The sequence below is a fragment of the Capra hircus genome, chromosome 6 (genome assembly GCF_001704415.2).
Source record: "Capra hircus breed San Clemente chromosome 6, ASM170441v1, whole genome shotgun sequence".
In the NCBI taxonomy this organism is placed as follows: domain Eukaryota; kingdom Metazoa; phylum Chordata; class Mammalia; order Artiodactyla; family Bovidae; genus Capra; species Capra hircus.
This window is the reverse complement of record NC_030813.1, coordinates 83,816,487-83,836,930: the sequence shown is the minus strand read 5'-3', so window position 1 is coordinate 83,836,930 and position 20,444 is coordinate 83,816,487.

Here is a 20,444-nt window from a genome sequence, read left to right as displayed (position 1 = left end):
TGCAGTGTTCTTGCCTGGAGAATCCTAGGGACAGGGGAGCCTGGTGGGCTGCCATCTATGGGGTTGCACAGAGTCGGACACGACTGAAGTGATGCAGCAGCAGCAGCAGCAGCAGCAGCAGCAGAGTATATAAAGGGCGCTAAACCAAATATACAGTCTTCTAGGAGTTGCTTTTTTCACTTGACATTATGTTGTTAAAATGTATACATAATGTTGCATGTAGCAATATCTTTCATGGCTGTATAATATTCTACCATGAAATATACTGTGTTTCTTCCTTAATCCATCATATTTGTCAGCAGGCATTTGAGTTGCATAAGCATTTTTAGTAGACTTTTCTGGCGGTCCAATGGTTAGGACTTTGCCTTCCAATAGGGGCAGGGGATATGGGTGTGGTCCCTAGTAGGCCAACTGGGATCCCACATGCCTCAGGGCCAGGAACATAGAGCAGAAGAAGCATTATAGCAGATTCAATAAAGACTTTAAAAAATAGTCCACATCCAAAAAATCTTTGGGAAAAAAGGTGATTGCTATGATTATCTGATACCTGTGTGAATGCTTCTTTTGAGAATTATACTATGTCAGACAGGATGAGCAGATAATACTGTGATAACAAATTAACCCTTACACATAGATGGCTTCATACAACAAAGGCTGATTTCTTGGTGGCAGAGTCTCAGGGACCGAGGCTACACCATCATTTTACATATATGTGCATGGTCAGTTGTGTCAGACTCTTTGCAACTCTATGGACTGTAGCCCGCCAGACTCCTCATTGGCTGTGTCTTAAAGAACTTTAATTCCTAGGAGGTGAAAAGGGACACAGTGGAACTGCCCAGGGCTTTATGGTGCCTTATCTCAGAAGTGCCAGGTAATTTTCTCTACAATTCCTTTACCTGAAGTAGCCATGTGACCAAACCTAATGCAAGAGAGGAATAGTGAAAACCATAGGGAGCAGATGGAATATTTGTTTCTGCCATTTAGAAGTGAAATTTCCAGGTTGTAGGGTTTATGAATATTTAGTTTTACAAGACAATGCCAAATTTTTTTCCAAAGTGTTAATGCAAATTTATATTATCAATAGATATGTACAAGAGGTGTATTTTATTCCCTAAAATTCTTTTTTTGAGCCATTTTTTTGGTGCTTTATTTTTATGCTCCCATGTAAAGTGAATGGAGACATTCTTATGCCTATTTTTCAGATCAAATAAATTATTGGTTTAAATAAAATTAAAGGTGTTTTTGTCTGTCCATCCTATCCTTACTTTGCATCTGAAAATAGCATCTGATCTTTCATGTCTGGGACCACATTACCCAATTGCATATGGCTAAGTAGGAAGTCAAGAAACACCTGGAGTAACAGGCAAATTTGGCCTTGGAGTATGGAATGAAGCAGGACAAAGGCTAATAGTTTTGCCAAGCGAATGCACTGGTCATAGTAAACACCCTCTTCCAACAACACAAGAGAAGACTCTACACATGGACGTCACCAGATGGTCAACACCAAAATCAGATTGATTATATTTCTTTGCAGCCAAAGATGGAGAAGCTCTATGCAGTCAGCAGAAACAAGACTGGGAGCTGACTGTGGCTCAGATAATGAACTCCTTATTGCCAAATTCAGACTTAAATTGAAGAAAGTAGGGAAAACCACTAGACCATTCAGGTATGACCTAAATCAAATCCATTATGATTGTACAGTGCAAGTGAGAAATAGATTTAAGAGACTAGATCTGATAGAGTGCCTGATGAACAATGGATGGAGGTTTGTGACATTGCACAGGAGACAGGGATCAAGACCATCCCCATGGAAAAGAAATGCAAAAAAGCAAAATCGCTGTCTGAGGAGGCCTTACAAATAGCTGTGAACAGAAGAGAAGCGAAAAGCAAAGGGGAAAAGGAAAGATATAAGCATCTGAATGCAGAGTTCCAAAGAATAGCAAGAAGAGATAAGAAAGCCTTCTTCAGCGATCAATGCAAAGAGATAGAGGAAACAGAATGGGAAAGACTAGAGATCTCTTCAAGAAAATTAGAGATACCAAGGGAACATTTCATGCAAAGATGGGCTCGATAAAGGACAGAAATGGTATGGACCTAACAGAAACAAAAGATATTAAGAAGAGGTGGCAAGAATACACAGAAGAACTGTACAAAAAAGATCTTCACGACCAAGATAATCACGATGGTGTGATCACTCACCTAGAGCCAGACATCCTGGAATGTGAAGTCAAGTGGGTCTTAGAAATCATCACTATGAACAAAGCTAGTGGAGGTGATGGAATTCCAGTGGAGCTATTTCAAATCCTGAAAGATGATGCTGTGAAAGTGCTGCACTCAATATGTCAGCAAATGTGGAAAACTCAGCAGTGGCCACAGGACTGGAAAAGGTCAGTTTTCATTCCAATCCCAAAGAAAGGCAATGCCAAAGAATGCTCGAACTACCACATAATTGCACGCAACTCACTGCTAGTAAAATAATGCTCAAAATTCTCCAAGACAGGTTTTAGCAATATGTGAACCGTGAACTTCCAGATGTTCAAGCTGGTTTTAGAAAAGACAGAGGAACCAGAGATCAAATTTCCAACATCTGCTGGATCATGGAAAAGCAAGAGAGTTGCAGAAAAACATCTCTTTCTGCTTTGTTGACTATGCCAAAGCCTTTGACTGTGAGGATCACCATAAACTGTGGAAAATTCTGAAAGAGATGGGAATACCAGGCCACCTGACCTGACTCTTGAGAAACCTATATGCAGGTCAGGAAGCAACAGTTAGAACTGGAGATGGAACAACAAACTGGTTCCAAATAGGAAAAGGAGTGTGTCAAGTCTGTATATTGTCACCCTGCTTATTTAACTTATATGCAGAGTACATCATGAGAAATGCTGGACTGGAAGAAACAAGCTGGAATCAAGTTTGCTGGGAGAAATATCAATAACCTCAGAGATGCAGATGGCACTGCCCATATGGCAGAGAGTGAAGAGGAACTAAAAATCCTCTTGATGAAAGTGGTAAAGGAGAGTGAAAAAAATTGGCTTAAAGCTCAACATTCAGAAAACAAAGATGATGGCATCTGGTCCCATCACGCATGGGAAATAGATGGGGGAACAGTGGAAGCAATGTCAGACGTTAGTTTTTTGGGCTCCAAAATCACTGCAGATGGTGATTGCAGCCATAAAATTAAAAGATGCTTACTCCTTGGAAAGAAAGTTATGACCATCCCAGATAGCACATTCAAAAGCAGAGACATTACTTTGCCAACAAAGGTCCGTGTAGTCAAGGCTATGATTTTTCCTGTGGTCATGTATGGATGTGAGAGTTAGACTGTGAAGAAAGCTGAGCAAAAAGAATTAATGCTTTTGAAGTGTGGTGTTGGAGAAGACTCTTGAGAGTCCCTTGGACTGCAAGGAGATCCAACCAGTCCATCCTAAAGGAGATCAGTCCTGAGTGTTCATTGGAAGGAATGATGCTAAAGCTGAAACTCTAATACTTTGGTTCCCTGATGCGAAGAGTTGACTCATTGGAAAAGAGCCTGATCCTGGGAGGGATTGGGGGCAGGAGGAGAAGGGGACGACCAAGGAGGGGATGACTGGATGGCATCACCGACTCGATGGACATGAATTTGAGTAAACTGTGGGAGTTCGTGATGGACAGGGAGGCCTGGTGTGCTGCGATTCATGGTGTAGCAAAGAGTTGGACACGACTGAGCGACTGAACTGAACTGATGAAAATTTTATGAAATTTCAATCCCCTCTATCTTATCATAGGAAGGGATATAAGGCATAGCCTGTAGGACTCCAATTATTTTATCCTAGGGCTTCCCTGGTAGCTCAGTGGTAAAGAATATGCCTGCAATGCAGGAGACTTGTAGGAGGTGAGGGTTTGATCCCTGGGGTGGGGAGACCACCCCCCCCCCCGGAGAAAGAGATAGCAACCCCTTCCCATAATCTTGTCTATAAATTCCCATGGACAGAGGAGCCTGGCAAGCTATAGTCCATGGAGTCCACTGACTCCAAAGAGTCAGACCAAACTGAACAATACACTTTCACTTTTTTTCTTTTTTTGCTACAGTCATTGATTCAGGGGTGGGCATATGACCCAAATGATAGAGTCAGAGACTAATGCAAAGATTTGCTTATGGATGTTCAAAGAGAGAAGCACTCTCTTTTCATGGAGCTGACAGTTGTAAGACTTGCTACATGTGGAACTGCCATGGACTGTCTGCCCTAGCTATCTCTGACACTGTCTGCAGAATAAAGCTAGAAACAAAAGTAACAGAGGCTAAGTACAGGACATACCCTGAGCTTTGTCAACATGATTCAACCTCGCTGAGTCACCTGGGTCTAAAGACTAGTCCTTCGACTTTTTAGTTATATGAGCTAAAATATTCCCTGCTGCTGCTGCTGCTGCTAAGTCACTTCAGTTGTGTCCTACTCTGTGCGACCCCATAGACAGCAGCCCACCAGGCTTCCCTGTCCCTGGGATTCTCCAGGCAAGAACACTGGGGTGGGTTGCCATTTTCCTCTCCAATGCATGAAAGTGAAAAGTGAAAGTGAAGTCGCTTAGTCGTGTCCGATTCTAGCGACCCCGTGGACGGCAGCCTACCAGTCTCCTCCATCCATGGGATTTTCCAGGCAAAAGTACTGGAGTGGGGTGCCATTGCCTTCTCCAAAAATATTCCCTATCTCCCTATCTTACTTTTAAACTCAGTTTAGTTGGTTGTCTGAGGTTCCTCATCAGCCAGTTACTGGCAGGAATAAGGTCTGAATTTAGGCTTTCAACCTATTGGTTGAACTCTCTTCCCCCAAATCTTATGACTCAACTCAGCTCTGCTGGGCTAAATACTACCAGCTTCAGTTTTTACATTGATTCCTGGAGGTAGAAACCTAAGAAAACTTCATTGGTGGGGGCTTTAAGATTTTGAGAAACCATTTGGAAGGTTACATCATGAGTAATGTGTCACAGCACAAATTAATACATTAGGCAATTTTGTCATCTTTCCCAAGTCTAGAAATTGATTTTTGAGTTTCCTGGTCCATGGCACCATAAAAAGATGCACATCCATCACCTTACATAGGATGGTGAGATTTGGACTTACCTCAAAGTGACAAATAGTTAATTAGGTACATAAAGCACTTTTTAAACAGACAGTTTTGAGCTTTAAGTTTTGTTGCTGATAGAGGCATCCAAGAGAGTGCAAGGATCTGAACACTAAATAAACCTAGAACCCTCTCCACTGTCTCAATACATGCCAAGTCAGCTTTGAGACTAATTAATCAAAACAAATTTACAATTTAGCCCACTAATTACTGTGCTTGGCAGGGGAGGGGAGGAATGTGCTGAAAAGGGAAACCCGAAAGTGAAAAAGGAGAGTGATCCTGTCATTTTCCTGTCAAGGGCAGAGGTGCAGGGCAGTCGTGTAGGAAGTGTTGGTCCTGTTTTCGTTCAGGCAAAGGGGCCTTGTCAAGATGACAGCTGGAGATGCAGGTCCCTGCCCTTTGGTAAATGCAGGGCATCTGTTACCTGTCCTCCAGAATAGGAACTATGGACTGAATGTGCCCCCCCATCCCAAAATTCATGTATTGAAGCCTAACCCTCCATTTGATGATATTTGGAATTGGGGCCTGTGGGTGATATCAGGTTATAAGGGTGGAGCCCTCATGATGGAATTAGTGCCCTCTTAGCAAGAGAAATGAGAAAGCTTGCTTCTCTCTCTGCTCTCTACCATGTGAGGAAGGACATGGCAAGAAATGGCCTTCTATAACCAGGAAGTGGGTTTTCACAGAACCCAACCATGTTGGCACCCTGATCTCATACTTACAGCCTTCAGAAATGTGAGAAAGGAGTGTTTGTTGTTTAAGCCACCTAGTCTATGGGTATCTTGTTATAACAGCTCAAACTGATTAAGATAAGGCCTTTCCCTTACAGAAAAGCATGATCTTTATAGAATCTGTCCCTTGATCTGTAGGAGACAAGGAATCCAGGAGACTAAGGCTCTGGAGGATCCATGTTTCCCCATCATATCTAGTGCAGGTTTTATGGCTCTGGTTACTTGCATTACTGACAAATTCCTGCCTCTAAATTCCTAAATCTGCAGGTTGAGTCACATGATTGTCAAGAAGCATTTAACAGGAGGCTTCCTGTGTGCTGTTTTGGATCTGTCAGGAATCCTCTGTTCCTTATTAATTCCTGAATATTCAGGAATTAAGAGGAGAGGCAAGCCTCTCCTGGGGGCTGAGGAGTCCAGGCATTTCTTTCATTAGTTTTTCAATAGGGTTATAAGTGCCCTCTTCCTTCTTGTGAACCATAGGGTGAAAGTGGTTGTTTACAACGCACTCTCTCTCTTTAATATGAATCACCTATGTTTTGTAAGTCTGGAATTTTAATCTTTATTTTTTGCTGAAAATAACTACCTTGTAAGATAGTATATATGCCCACACCATGTTGATTACACCTTTGCTCCATCAGAGCTTTGGTTCCCGTGTCTTTCCTTCTTTCTTTCCAGCTCTCCCTATCTCTATTTTTGGCTGATTTCCTGGAATGCAAAAGCCAGCTGTGTAACCCAGGAAATATTAGCTTCTTTTCTTCTTTCACTTTCTCATCGTTGACTTCAGACCATCAGGTTCTGGTCCATTACAGGACCTCAACACATGATCTCACATGAAACCCAGCCTATCTCAGTTTCTAGAATATGATAGACTTGAAGCAGTTATAACTTGAATAGCTACCTTTGCAGCCATTGATTTGGTGTTGACATTTGAGCTATGATGTCAGCCATTGTCTTTGGGCCTGTAGAATTTTTGCCTTGTATTTAATTCTGGTCCCTTATTTTGGATTTTGGTTTCTTCTGCCTTATTGTTTCCTTTCCTCCTTAGCCTCTGTGACTCTTAGCATCTTGTTCCCAAACCGTGGCTGTAATTGTTGGATAATAGCTGTCTGCCTAATTCTTAATGCTGTTCACTCAACAGATATGGTCTGACTTGTTAAGTGAGAGCATGACTAGGAGTTCCCCTTTTCCTGCTGGGGACATAGTTGTATTACATTTTCTAGCAGGGGATGAGCCCATATATCTGAGTTCTGGTCAATATAATGTGAAGGGATGTGATGAGTCACTTCTAGACCTGGCTCCTGTAATCTTTCTGGAAATTCTTATTGGATTCCTTTTTCTTTTTTTTCAAAAAGATATATATATATATATATTTTATTGTTGGTTGATCTGGGTCTTCGCTGCTCCATGCGGGCTTTTTCTAGTTGTGGCAAGCGGGGCTACCCTCTAGTCATAGTGTGTGGGCTTCTCATTGTGGTGGCTTCTCTTGTTGCAGAGCGTGGACTCTAGAACATGCAGGCTTCAGTAGTTGCTGTACTGTAGTTGTGGGCTTGCAGGCTCCAGAGCACAACTTCAGTAGTTGTGGCACACATGGTTAGTTGTCCTGAGGCATGCGGATTCTAGGACCAGGGATCAAACTGGTGTCCCCTACAATGCAAAGTGGATTCTTAATCACCGGACCACCAGGGAAGTCCTCCGCTTTCTTTAATTACTGGTTGGATATAGAAGATTCAGTGGGGGATTTGGAGGTCCTGGAGGAAGTGAAATGCTAGATGAAAAGATCCCACTTTTGGAATGATTCTGCAGAGCACATTTCCATGCTGACTCACTTTCGGCTGTGGATATATGAAAAAATACATATTTATTGGCCTAAGACACTGGGATGTTGACATTGTTTGATACAGCAGTTAGCTTGTCTTGGTGAGTATATTTTACATTCATCCATTCAGGTAATAGATATTTACTGAGTACGAACAAGTAATCAATTCTGTGTTAGATACTGGGGTAAAATACAGATCTGGCTTCATAGATCTTATAATCCACCAGTGACTAATGGCAGTGAGGACTGAGAGTTGATAGGAGATGAATCGAAAGAAGCATGATCAGCACTTTTAAGGAACTGATGTCTATGGAATCAAATATGATGAAGTTAGATAAGAAAGATATTCTAAGATTATGGATCTTGCATTATCAAAGTAGAGTAGTATGTGAAATAATAGGTAGTTTATGTGGAGTAAAGAGGCTCTTTTGGATGAAAATTAAGTACAAAAATGTACCTCATGGGAAAAAAAATTAGGAATTTCTTGAGTCCTTCCTAGATCTTAGCCAGTAGGCAGATACTCCTGTTTCATTCTCCGCTCATCAGGAAGTAGGTGTTATCCCCATTTTCTCTTGCAAAGACTAAGGCTCAAGGACACTATGTTACTTGGCTGAGGTTACACAACTAATGAGCAATAAAAGTGGTATTCTAACCCAAGCCTGTTTGGCTCTTTCCTTGGCACTATGCTTTGGTCGGGTCAGCGTTAATGTTCTCATAGAATCACATGACCAGAGACCATCTCCCTGCCCGTCAGCCCACCTGGCAGCCTTCAGTCTTGGGAATAAAAGGAAGCACTGCGTCCCTCTCTCCCTGGAGAAATAAACACTCCATTAGTTTTTCATTTGCCAAGAGCATGGGATTTTTAATATTTTCTCTCTCCTTTTATCTCAGGGGAATATCAATCTGTACAGATTTATTATTAATTCCCTAGTAACATGCTTAGCTGCTCAAAATTTTTTACTGTTGCTTGTAAAAGAAGGCCTGCCTGTTCTTGAAATTTCAGGGACTTCGATCACTCTGGGATGAAATATCACCTTGAGAGACATTATAATGAGAAGGAAAGTATAGGAAAAAGTAACTCCTTCTGCCTCCCACCCCATTTGCCTTTTCTCTGGAACAAGCAACAGCTACTTATTAGAGACTTTTTTCCCCATCAGACTGATCTTATGCTATTTTTCCACAGTCCTCTCCTTCCAAGGAATATCACACTGAAAACAACATTCCCAGAGGAAAAGACACCTCTGGCAGATGGTTCTCTCTCCTTTCTCTCTCTTTTTTTTCCCAAAATGTTTTCATGCCTCAAAGTCTCATTTTTTAATGGACTCCTCTGATAATTAGGATATCTTTCATATGCAAATACAACAAGGCACATTTTGGGAGGTTATTCTGAGCTGTTGAGAACTTTAAAATGAAAATTCAAGAGTTATCTTCTGTAGACTCTATTTATTTAAGAAATATTGATGTCAGACTTTATTTTTTGGGGCTCCAAAATCACTGCAGATGGTAATTGAAGCCATGAAATTAAAAGACACTTACTCCTTGGAAGGAAAGTTACGACCAATCTAGATAGCATATTTAAAAGCAGAGACATTACTTTGCCAACAACAGAGGATGAGATGGCTGGATGGCATCACCGACTCGATGGACATGGGTTTGGGTAGACTCCGGGAGTTGGTGATGGACAGGGAGACCTGGTGTGCTGCAGTTCATGGGGTTACAAAGAGTTGGACATGACTGAGCGACTGAACTGAACTCAACTATTGTGAGAAGTGCTGTGTGCAAGTGCTGGGTTGCTATTGGGAAAGTAACCTCTGCCCCCATAAAACTTGCAGTCTAGAGAGAAATATGCACATTAAGCAAATAAACACACTGATGATTTTATAAAGCTATATAATTATCCCCATCAGTTAATTAAAATGTGTGAATTTGGCAGGGTACAAGTATGAAACAGTTTTGCTTTTCTCTAGTTAGTAACCTCCCCTAGATGGTTGATTCTCCATTTTCCACTCCTTACTGACTTTTAGGGGGGGATTCCATAACTTTCCAGCCACTCGAAGGTATCAAAGATTCGGTGTAGAGTAATTTAGAAATCTACTCTCTTGTTTGACTCACTGTTTCCCTCTCTTAGCTCTGGCCTGACCTCTGATGGCACTTACATTGGGGTAGGAGCATGATCTATTTTTGCTTCCTCCCCCCACCCAGGGTGTGTCACTACCATTTCAGTATTGTGTGGGGCTGGGAGAGTGCTGGGGATGGTGGGGTGGGGCGGGGGCGGGGGGAGGGGGGAGGTGGGAATGGGGATGAATTACAGAAAAGGGACCAGAGATTATTTCAGTCAACTAGTGCTGTATGCGGTCCTCTTGTGACCCTTGGTTGTCACTGCGGCAGCTCCCTTTCAGCTCCCACTCTCCCTTCACTGGTGCTCCTGATAATCGCTTCCCGTGAACAACCCCTTAGCTGCAAGGCTGTTCACTCTCTAGGGAAAGATGTTAGGGAAAGACACAACAGCCGCTTCAAGCTAGGTTAACTTTCGTGGTATCTACTCCACCCACGGAAAATGCACATCCTTCCTTGCCACTTTCCTTTCTTTCCTCTTACAGACATTGATTTGGGGTTGGGGAAGGTGGGAAAAAAGCCTGAAAACAATCTTGAGATCTTTGAAGAAGGGTAATAGACTTTCAGATGTCTTAGAATCATTTAAAGTAAACTCATCAGCTGTTAAGTAAACAAAGACCTTCAAGTTTAGACATCAAGACTATGGGTTTTGAATGAAATGGACCCAGGTCCTATCTTGTTCCAATAACTTGTAAGTTTTGTGATCTCATGAATGTTATCTAACTTCTTTAATAATATCAAGCATCTCTCAAGTGGGTATTACATGTCGGTGTGTGTGCCCAATTTCTCAGTCCTGTCTGACACTTTGTGACCCTATGACTGTAGCTCTTCTGTCCATGGAATTTACTGGGCAAGAATACTGGAATGGGTTGCCATTTTCTTCTCTAATTGTGTGCCTATGCTCAACTAATTATTTCACTATTTTATCTTTTTATGTAATTTTATCTTTAATGACAACATTCTGTTTAGTTCAGTCACTCAGTCATGTCTGACTGTGACCCCATGAATTGCAGCATGCCAGGCTTCCCTAACCATCACCAACTGCTGGAGTCTACCCAAACCCATGGCCATCGAGTCGGTGATGCCATCCAACCATCTCATCCTCCGTCATCCCCTTCTCCTCCTGCCCTCAATCGTTCCCAGCATCAGGGTTTTTTCAAGTGAGTCAGCTCTTTGCATCAGGTGGCCAAAGTATTGGAGTTTCAGCTTCAATATCAGTCCTTCCAATGAACACCCAGGACTAATTTCCTTTAGGCTGGACTGGCTGGATCTTCTTGCAGTCCAAGGGACTCTCAAGAGTCTTCTCCAACACCACAGTTCAAAAGCATTAATTCTTCACTCAGCTTTCTTTATAGTCTAACTTTCACATCCATACATGACCACAGGAAAAACCATAGCTTTGACTAGACAGACTTTTGTTTGTAAAGTAATGTCTCTTCTTTTTAATATGCTGTTGAGACTGGTCATGACTTTCCTTCCAAGGAGTAAGCGTCTTTTAATTTCATGGCTGCAATCACCATCTGCAGTAATTTTGGAGCCCCCAAAATAAAGTCTGACACTGTTTCCACTGTTTCCCCATCTATTTTCCATGAAGTGATGGGGACCAGATGCCATGATCTTAGTTTTCTAAATGTTGAGCTTTAAGCCAACTTTTTCACTCTCCTCTTTCACTTTCATCAGGAAGCTCTTTAGTTCGTCTCCACTTTCTGCCCTAAGGGTGGTATCATCTACATATCTGTGGTTATTGATATTTCTCCTGGAAATCTTGATGCCAGCTTGTTTCTTCCAGTCCAGCGTTTCTCATGATGTACTCTGCATAGAAGTTAAATAAGCAGGGTGACAATATACAGCCTTGACATTCTCCTTTTCCTATTTGGAACCAGTCTGTTGTTCCATGTCCAGTTCTAACTGTTGCTTCCTGACCTGCATATAGGTTTCTCAAGAGGCAGGTCAGGTGGTCTGGTATTCCCATCTATTTCAGAATTTTCCACAGTTTATTGTGATCCACACAGTCAAAAGCATAGTCAATATGCTTTGGCTTAGTCAATAAAGCAGAAATAGATGTTTTTCTGGAACTCTCTTGCTTTTTCCATGATCCAGCGGATGTTGGCAATTTGATTTGATCTCTGGTTCCTCTGCCTTTCCTAAAATCAGCTTGAACATCTGGAAGTTCATGGTTCACGTATTGCTGAAGCCTGTCTTGGAGAATTTTGAGCATTACTTTACTAGCATGTAAGATGTTCTGAGGCAGTTACAAATAATACCTTATTTTACCAATGAGAAATGTAGAGTGCAGAGAGGATAATAACTTGCTCAAGATGGCACAGTTATAAGTAGTGGAGCCATAGTTTAAACTGAAATACTCTGACTCAAGCACTTAAAGTATAATCTTTACACAAAACTGCCTCAGTTTTCTTGTTGCTGCTACTGCTAAGTCACATCAGTCGTGTCCGACTCTGTGCGACCCCACAGACGGCAGCCCACCAGGCTCCTCTGTCCCTGGGATTCTCCAGGCAAGAATACTGGAGTGGGTTGCTATTTCCTTCTCCAATACATGCATGCTAAGTTGCTTCAGTCATGTCTGACTCTGTGCGACTCCATGGGCAGCAGCCCACCAGGCTCCCCTGTCCACAGGATTCTCCAGGCAAGAATACTGTAGTGGGTTGCCATTTCCTTCTCCATTCTCTGAAAGGTAACCAAAGGTAATTAAATCCAGAAGCTGAGAAAAAAAAACAAACCCTAAAAAAACCAGAACTACTTCAATTACTCCTTTTTGAACTAGTATTCCCATGCTTCAGTTTTCTTACCTGGAAAAATAAAGAAAATGGTATTTATATAGTTGTTGTTCAGTCCCTAAGTTGTGTCTGACTCTTTTGTGACCCCATGGACTGTAGCCTGGCAGGCTCCTCTGTCCATGGGATTTTCCAGTTTCCATGGGATTTTCCAATTTTCCAATATTCCAAGAATATTGGACTGGGTTGCATTTCCTTCTTCAGGGGATCTTCCTGACCCAAGGATCGAGCTTGCATCTGTGTCTCCTGCATTGGCAGGCAAGTTGTTTACCCCTGAGCCATCAGGGAAGCACATTTATATCATAGAGCTATGAGAATTAAATAAAAGGCAATGCACACACACACACACACACACACACAAGGCAATGCACATAAAATGTGTGGCACAAAGAAAGCACTGGGGAAATTTTAGCTAAAGTTATTTAAAATTGTTTTTCATGTTGGCTGCTTTTAAATATGGACCTACACTTAGCTCATCACTGCACTTAAGTAATTGCTTAAATGCCTTGGCTTCTCCCACAATGATTTTATCATCATTTAGTGTTCTAACTGCAATTTGCTACTTATAAAACCATTTATGACTTTTTATAATTATTAACACACCATTATGGTAGTTGTAATGTGTTTTCCTTCTGAAAGTTAGTTGTTACAACTTTATATACATCTAGTATTAATCACGTGAGCGCCTCAAAGCCAAATGCAACAAAATATTTTTCTAGATATATATTAGAGTAATATAATTTAGCAAGTTTTTGTTCTGTGTGTATATATGTGATGAATGGGTCATATGTAGAAAATACACACATACTCTGTGTGTGTGTTACATACCTACTTGACAGTATAATGTAGTGAGTTATTTGTCATTCTTCTGCTGCAATTTGGAAAATACTATTTATTACGTTAGGTTAATTTATAAAGTCAACACATATATTATAAATTATAGTAGAAATAGGCAAAGTCAACTGAAGTCAAAATGTGTCCCAGGCTCCTAAAATTGATTGTAGCATAATAAAATGAACACACGTATATAATGAATATGCCACAGATAAGGGGAGGTAGGTCAGCCATGGAAGCATAGAAGAGGGGAATATCAATCAGCAGGGGCTGGTGATCTTCACCTGAGCACTGACCACAGAAAAAGAGGCTTGGGTCACACAGAATCACCTCCAACCCTTTGGAGGCAAATACAATAGGCAGTCCAGTTTCATGTTGCTAATATCATGTTCATAATTTGTTCTTCCAGGTAGGTCTTCCTTAGAGGGAGATTATGCTAAGATTCTGAGGGGAATAACAGTTGTATTTTATGAGGTAAATCAATGAATGGGATTCCTATCTCCTGCATCCTGCTCCTGAGATGGTTCTCTCTGGTTCCCTTTAGGATCAACCAATTTTGAACTTCAACTTTCATGAAGTCACTGAGCCCTGGATCTCATTAAACTTATCAGATTTGCTATACTGTGAGGCATCTTGGAGACACTTTCTGTATTTCCAAGTACACCAGACAACTTTTAAAATCAAATTTCTATTTCAAAATTTATGTTGCTTAAAGCATGTGGTTATGACATTTAATTTTATGCTATGTGAAGGGAAGCCCTTCTCTCTGAAAAGGGGCTACAGTTATGACATCTGACAGTGATTCACATGAATTGTTACTAGATGACTTTCATTCATCCTCTAATTCATTCATGTTGGAAACATCTATTGAATACCTTAGGTACCAGATATTCTGAAAAGCACTGGTTATGTAGCAGAGGTCTATAATTTTTTTTTCTGTGAAGGGCTAGAGGCAAATATTAGGCTGAGAGTCATAAGCTCTCTGGTTATAATTGCTCAGCTCTGCTGTTATATCATTATATCAGCCATGCATGAGACATAAACAAATCAGTGTGGCTGATAAACTTTATTTATAGACACTAAAATTTGAGTTTCATGTATTATATAATTTTTAGTTGTTCATGAAATAGTATTCTTTTGACTTTTTCCCAACCATTTAAAGATGTAAAATCCTTTTTAGCTCATGGATGGTACAAAAACAGGCTGCAGGCTGGATTTGGCCTGTGGGATATATTTTGCTAATCCTTGGTATATAGCAGCGAGTGAAACAGATACGATATTTGCCTTTTGGGTCTTCAAGTCTAGCTTATAGCCCCTTGGACTAGGCTGTGGAAATCCCACAGTTAACTGGAAATGTGCGTGTGACAGCCATTCCTCTGGCATGGCTACCTCTCCCCTACTCAGGGGGCATGTCCCTAATTACATCTGCGGGAGCCAGAAACAAAAGACATGGAGGCCCATACACTATAAGTCTAAATAGTTAAAAGTTATAAATTACTTGGCAAAAGGATAAATAAAATATATTTTATCATGTTACTTTTCCCCTAACTTTATTGACATACAACATTGTGTAAATTTAATGTGTACAGTGTGATGATTTGATACATGCATATTACAAAATATTGCTACAATAAAGTTAGTTAACACATTTTTCAACTCACATAGTTACCATTTTGTTGTTCTTGTTCTTATGAGAATATTTAGGATCTACTCTCTTGGTAACTTTCAAGTATACAATATAGTATTGTTGACTACAGTCACCATGTGCATTAGATCTCTAGCGTTTGATCTTCTTATCACTGGAAGTTTATACCCTCTGACTGGCATCTCCCTATCTCCCCCAGCCTAGTTCCTGACAAGTACCAATCTTATCTCTGCTTCTAAGAGTTTGGCTTTTTATTTGTCTTTCTGAGTCTGGTTTATTTTACTTAGCATAATGTCCTCAAGGTTCGACCATGTTGTCACAAATGGCAGATTTCTTTCTTTTTTAGTGGATGAAATATATTAATAAATATAATGCAAATATATTCTATATATTATGTTTCTATGTTATGTATTCATTATTTTACAGAGTAAATATGAATTGTTTTAGAGAAAGGATTGCGTTAGTTGCTCAGTCGTATCCAACTCTTTGTGACCCCCATGGACTGAAGCTGGACAGCTTCCTCTGTCCATGGGATTTCCCAGGCAAGAATACTGGAGTGGATTTCCATTCCCTTCTCCAAAATATGAATTAATGGTTGCTAATTCACAAACACTGCTAAACTAGGAGAGAAAATACCAACTGAAGCAAACATAAAGGAATAAAACATCTATATATTTAGCTATAGAAACCTTAGTTCTTCAAATGTGTCAGGGACCACTGTAAGCATTAACATGTGTTGACTTATTTAATCTATTTCAACCCCATGAGATAGACAATATACTTGCATCAATTTTACAAATAAATTGAAGCAGAGAGAAGCTGAGTGAATTTCCTGAGATCACAACAGCTAGGAAGTGGCAGAGTCAGGATTCAAACTCAGGCAAACGGTTCCGACTTTACTTTGGTGTTAAAAACTATTAGTATGTATTTGATGGAGAAAGGTCAAAAGTTGTCACATCAGTTTGACTGCTCATCTTTAGGGATTAGCTATAACTGCAGAAGCAGAATTTGGTCAATTTTTTTTTAGTGGTCCTTCTGGATTTTCTTAGAAACTCTCCTTGTAATAAGGCAGGGATATTTCCCTTGACTTTCCTATGACTGGAGTTTGTTCAGTTAGACTATGCTTACTCTATTTCTAGCACTTTCCATATCTAGCTCTTTTCCTGTCCTTAGGAACTTGCCAATTTTTCCTTAGTACCTATTTGTAAGACTTGTGCATTGTAAAGAACTTTACATGCAAAGTCAAAGAAGCTGAGAACGGCAAAGACTTAGTTGTCTTGTTCAGCTTTTTTTTTTTTTAAGGGATAATTCTTCCAATTGTAAACATAGTTTAAACACATCAGACAAATAGAAACAATTTTTAAAAACACAGTTTAAACACATAAACAACTTTTAAAAAACAATAGGTTTTTTAATCTACAGGCATATTTGGAGTAGAACAACTCTTTAGCCATTGTTTAGTTTTGAAAATATGTGGGTGTGACTACTTGATGAAGTATCAAGTACCTTCTTCTTTAAGGTTTTCCAAAGTAAGTATAGATCTTTGAGTTTTGTCAGTCTAACCGATCATACATGTACTTTGTTTTTTAAGTAACTAATTTACCTAGGTTTCTCACCAGTTATCAAATGATTCAAATGTACACAGTGATGACTTATAAAAAGTTTCAATGCATTAAGAGATAAAGAATCTTACCTTATGACTTGGTATTGACAGGGAGACGGTGGACACTTAATTCACTTAAACATAAGCTTCTGCTTGTGTGCCAAATAAGTGTTTTTCCACAAATGGATTATAAAATGGTGCAGTTATTGAAATTTATGTGTAGATACAGTTTAATATCCTACATCAAGTCTGTTTCTTGATGTGCGACTTTTTTGGCTTAAAATGTCAGTTAGCACACATGAGCTGTGATATTGTTGACACAGACATACATCAAGAGTAGTAGGAACTTCATCTTAATCAGTGATATATCACAGAAGTTTCTTGGGCTCCCCCATCATCAGCACTAAAGCATGTACTATAATACTCATTTTGGGATATTTTTAAAATTAAAATGTTTTTAATGCTCACTTTTAAGATGCAATTATCTGATGAACCATCAATTTAAAGTGAGCTTTTCAGAAAAATAAGACATGTAAGCTTGTAAAATATACATATTGTATATATATGTATGTTTTTAGTTAATTTTTATTATGATATAGTTGCTTTACAATATTGTGTTAATTTCTGCTTTACAGGAAAGTGAATCAGCTATGTGTTTCCATATATCTTTTTTTTTTTTTGGTTTTGTTTCTTTTTCATTTAGATTACTATAGAGCATTGAGTAGAGTTTCCTGTGCTACACAGTAGGTTTTCATTAATTATCTGTTTTATACATAGTATCAATATCTCCTAATTCATCACCCCCTCCTTCGTATGCATATGTTTGTCCTATACATCTGTGTCTCTGTTTCTGCTTTGTAAATAAGATCATCTAAAAGATGCTTACTCCTTGGAAGAAAAGTTATGACCAACCTAGATAGCATATTGAAAAGCAGAGACATTACTTTGCCAACGAAAGTCTGTCCAGTCAAGGCTATGGTTTTTCCAGTGGTCATGTATGGATGTGAGAGTTGGACTGTGAACAAAGCTGAGCGCTGAAGAATTGAGGCTTTTGAACTGTGGTGTTGGAGAAGACTCTTGAGAGTCCCTTGGCCTTCATGGAGATCCAACTAGTCCATTCTGAAGGAGATCAGCCCTGGCATTTCTTTGGAAGGAATGATGCTAAAGCTGAAACTCCAGTACTTTGGCCACCTCCTGTGAAGAGTTGACTCATTGGAAAAGACTCATGCTGGGAGGGATTGGGGGCAGGAGGAGAAGGGGATGACAGAGGATGAGATGGCTGGATGGCATCACGGACTCGATGGATGTGAGTCTGAGTGAACTCTGGGAGTTGGTGATGGACAGGGAGGCCTGGTGTGCTGCGATTCATGGGGTCGCAAAGAGTCGGACATGACTGAGTGAACTGAACTGAACTGAAAGGGGTTAATACATCAAGAATATATAACTATTGTAAATATATATACTTCCAGCATCCATGCTCTAAAATATAATGAGTAATCAATAAAAGATCTTAAAGGATAAATAGAATACCATACAGTAATTTTAGGTGACTTCAATATTCCACTGTCAGCAATGGCTCTATTGTCCAGACAAAATCAACAAGGGAACTTTGCAACTGAACATGTTTTGAACATTAAACCACACTTTAGGACAAATAGACTTAATAGACGCATTCAGAACATTTCATTCAACATCACAGAATATACATTCTTTTCAAGTGGACCTGGAATACCGTCTAGTACAGATCATATGATAGGTCAAAAAGCAAATCTCAGCAAATTTAAGAAGACTGAAATCATACCAAATATCTTTCCTAACCACAGTGCTGTGAAACTAGAGATCAACGAGAGGAAAGTGAGAAGGTCGACAAACACATGAAAACTAAGCAACATACTTTATTCAATAATTGGGTCAAAGGAGAAATCAAAAGGGAAATAATAAAATAAAAATAATACAATAAAAAATTATTTCAAAACAGATGAAAATGAAAGCACAACACATCAAGTATTGTGAGATGCAGCAAAAACAGTTGTGAGAGGAAAGTTTATAGGAATGAACATAATATAGTCAGAAATTAAGATGATCTCAGAAAACCTAAATTTACACCTCAAAGAACTAGAAATACAAGAGCAAACTTAGCCTTAAGTTAGCAGGAGGAAGGAAATAATAAAATTAGGAGCAGACATGAATAGAGACTGGAAGACCATTAGAAAGGATCCACAAAACTTAGGGCTAATTGTTCAAAAAGTTACACAAAATTGACAAAATTTTAGCTATACAAAGAAATAAAGAAAACTCAAAATTAGAAATGAAAGAGGAAATATTACAACTGATACTACAGAAACACATGGAATCAGTAGTATGGTAATTCTTAACAAACTATGTAATGAAAGTAACCAAAGTGGTTAAACAATCCACTCAAACCTGTTTCTAAATTTTAATAATAACATTAATGACATAGATAGTATCATTTGAGAGCCTTCAGTTTGACAGACATTGCCAGCATCAATCATGGATGATCACATTTAACCCTCACGTTAGTTCTTTCAGGTGGGTACTGCTAGTACCCCTGTTTCAGAGACACCAACATTGTTCTTAGGTTTAGAAAGATGAATCATTAGGACCAGTGCTTACCTGTAAAATACATCCATAATGGCCAAACATTCATTCATTATGTCACCACAATTCACATCTATCATTAACCTACTGACAAGACATACAAAGAGAAAGGATGGGAATTTTTGATAAACCTTTGTGGGTTCTTAATTTTTGAAGAGGAGGCAATAAAAATGAAATTTTATGCCAACTTGCGGTTAGGTTCCCACAAAGATACATTTGAAATAGAGGTATGGACTTGTGATTTAGTCTCATAGATAAGAATGAATGTAAAGAGAATAATAGAATCTTGTGATTGACCAAGAGCTTTTTGCTACAAGTATTTTGCTGTGGAGGGGAAAGAGAACATGGGATTTCCCAAAGCTGGGAGATTTATGTACTTCAGTTTAGATTTCTTTCAAAAGCAAAATACATTGCCTTTGAAGGAAGTCTTCAAAAGCAGATCCCAAGACAAGGTTCTGGTATATGTATTTTATTTGGGGGAAGATCTTAGGAAATATGGGTTTCCCTGGTGGCTCAGATGGTAAAGAATCAGTGTACAATGCAGTTTGATCCCTGGGTTAGGAAGATCCCCTGAAGGAGGGCATGGCAACCCACTCCAGTGTTCTTGCCTGGAGAGTCCCCAAGGACAGAGGTGCCTGGCAGGCTACAGTCCACGGGGTTGCAGAGTCGGACATGACTGAGGAATATGGTAAGGGACCAGGGAAATGAGATAGGAAAAGGAGGAAAGCCAAACAAGATTGCATTAATGTGTAGGTTACTAGTTTGGGCACAAGTAAGTTTCAGTTCTACAGGGAACTTTTTAGGAAACTGGAACACACACAGAATTGTCTTACCAAGGGAAAAGCAGTTAGTATAGTTACCTATGATATTCTGTCCATTGGCTGACAGTTGCTCCTGAGCATCTTACCCCTGTGGTATTTTCTGGCTGAGAATGCTCTTCTAATGAGAAAACCACAGACAGAAGCCCAGGAGCTTGAGGTGGGGGGAGGGGGGGGCTCAGTCATTGGTATATGGAAACCAGCCAGCAAAGTTGCAGGTGACTGAGGGGATATGGGAAAAGCACCACCAATGTCTGCATAATATCCTTAAAATTGGCAACTGGAGTTTCAGTGAATCAGGGTCAGTGGTTTTAAATGATGTCTCTTATCATATAGGCTGTGTTCACAGTATTACAATAGCCCTCCCAATAAAAA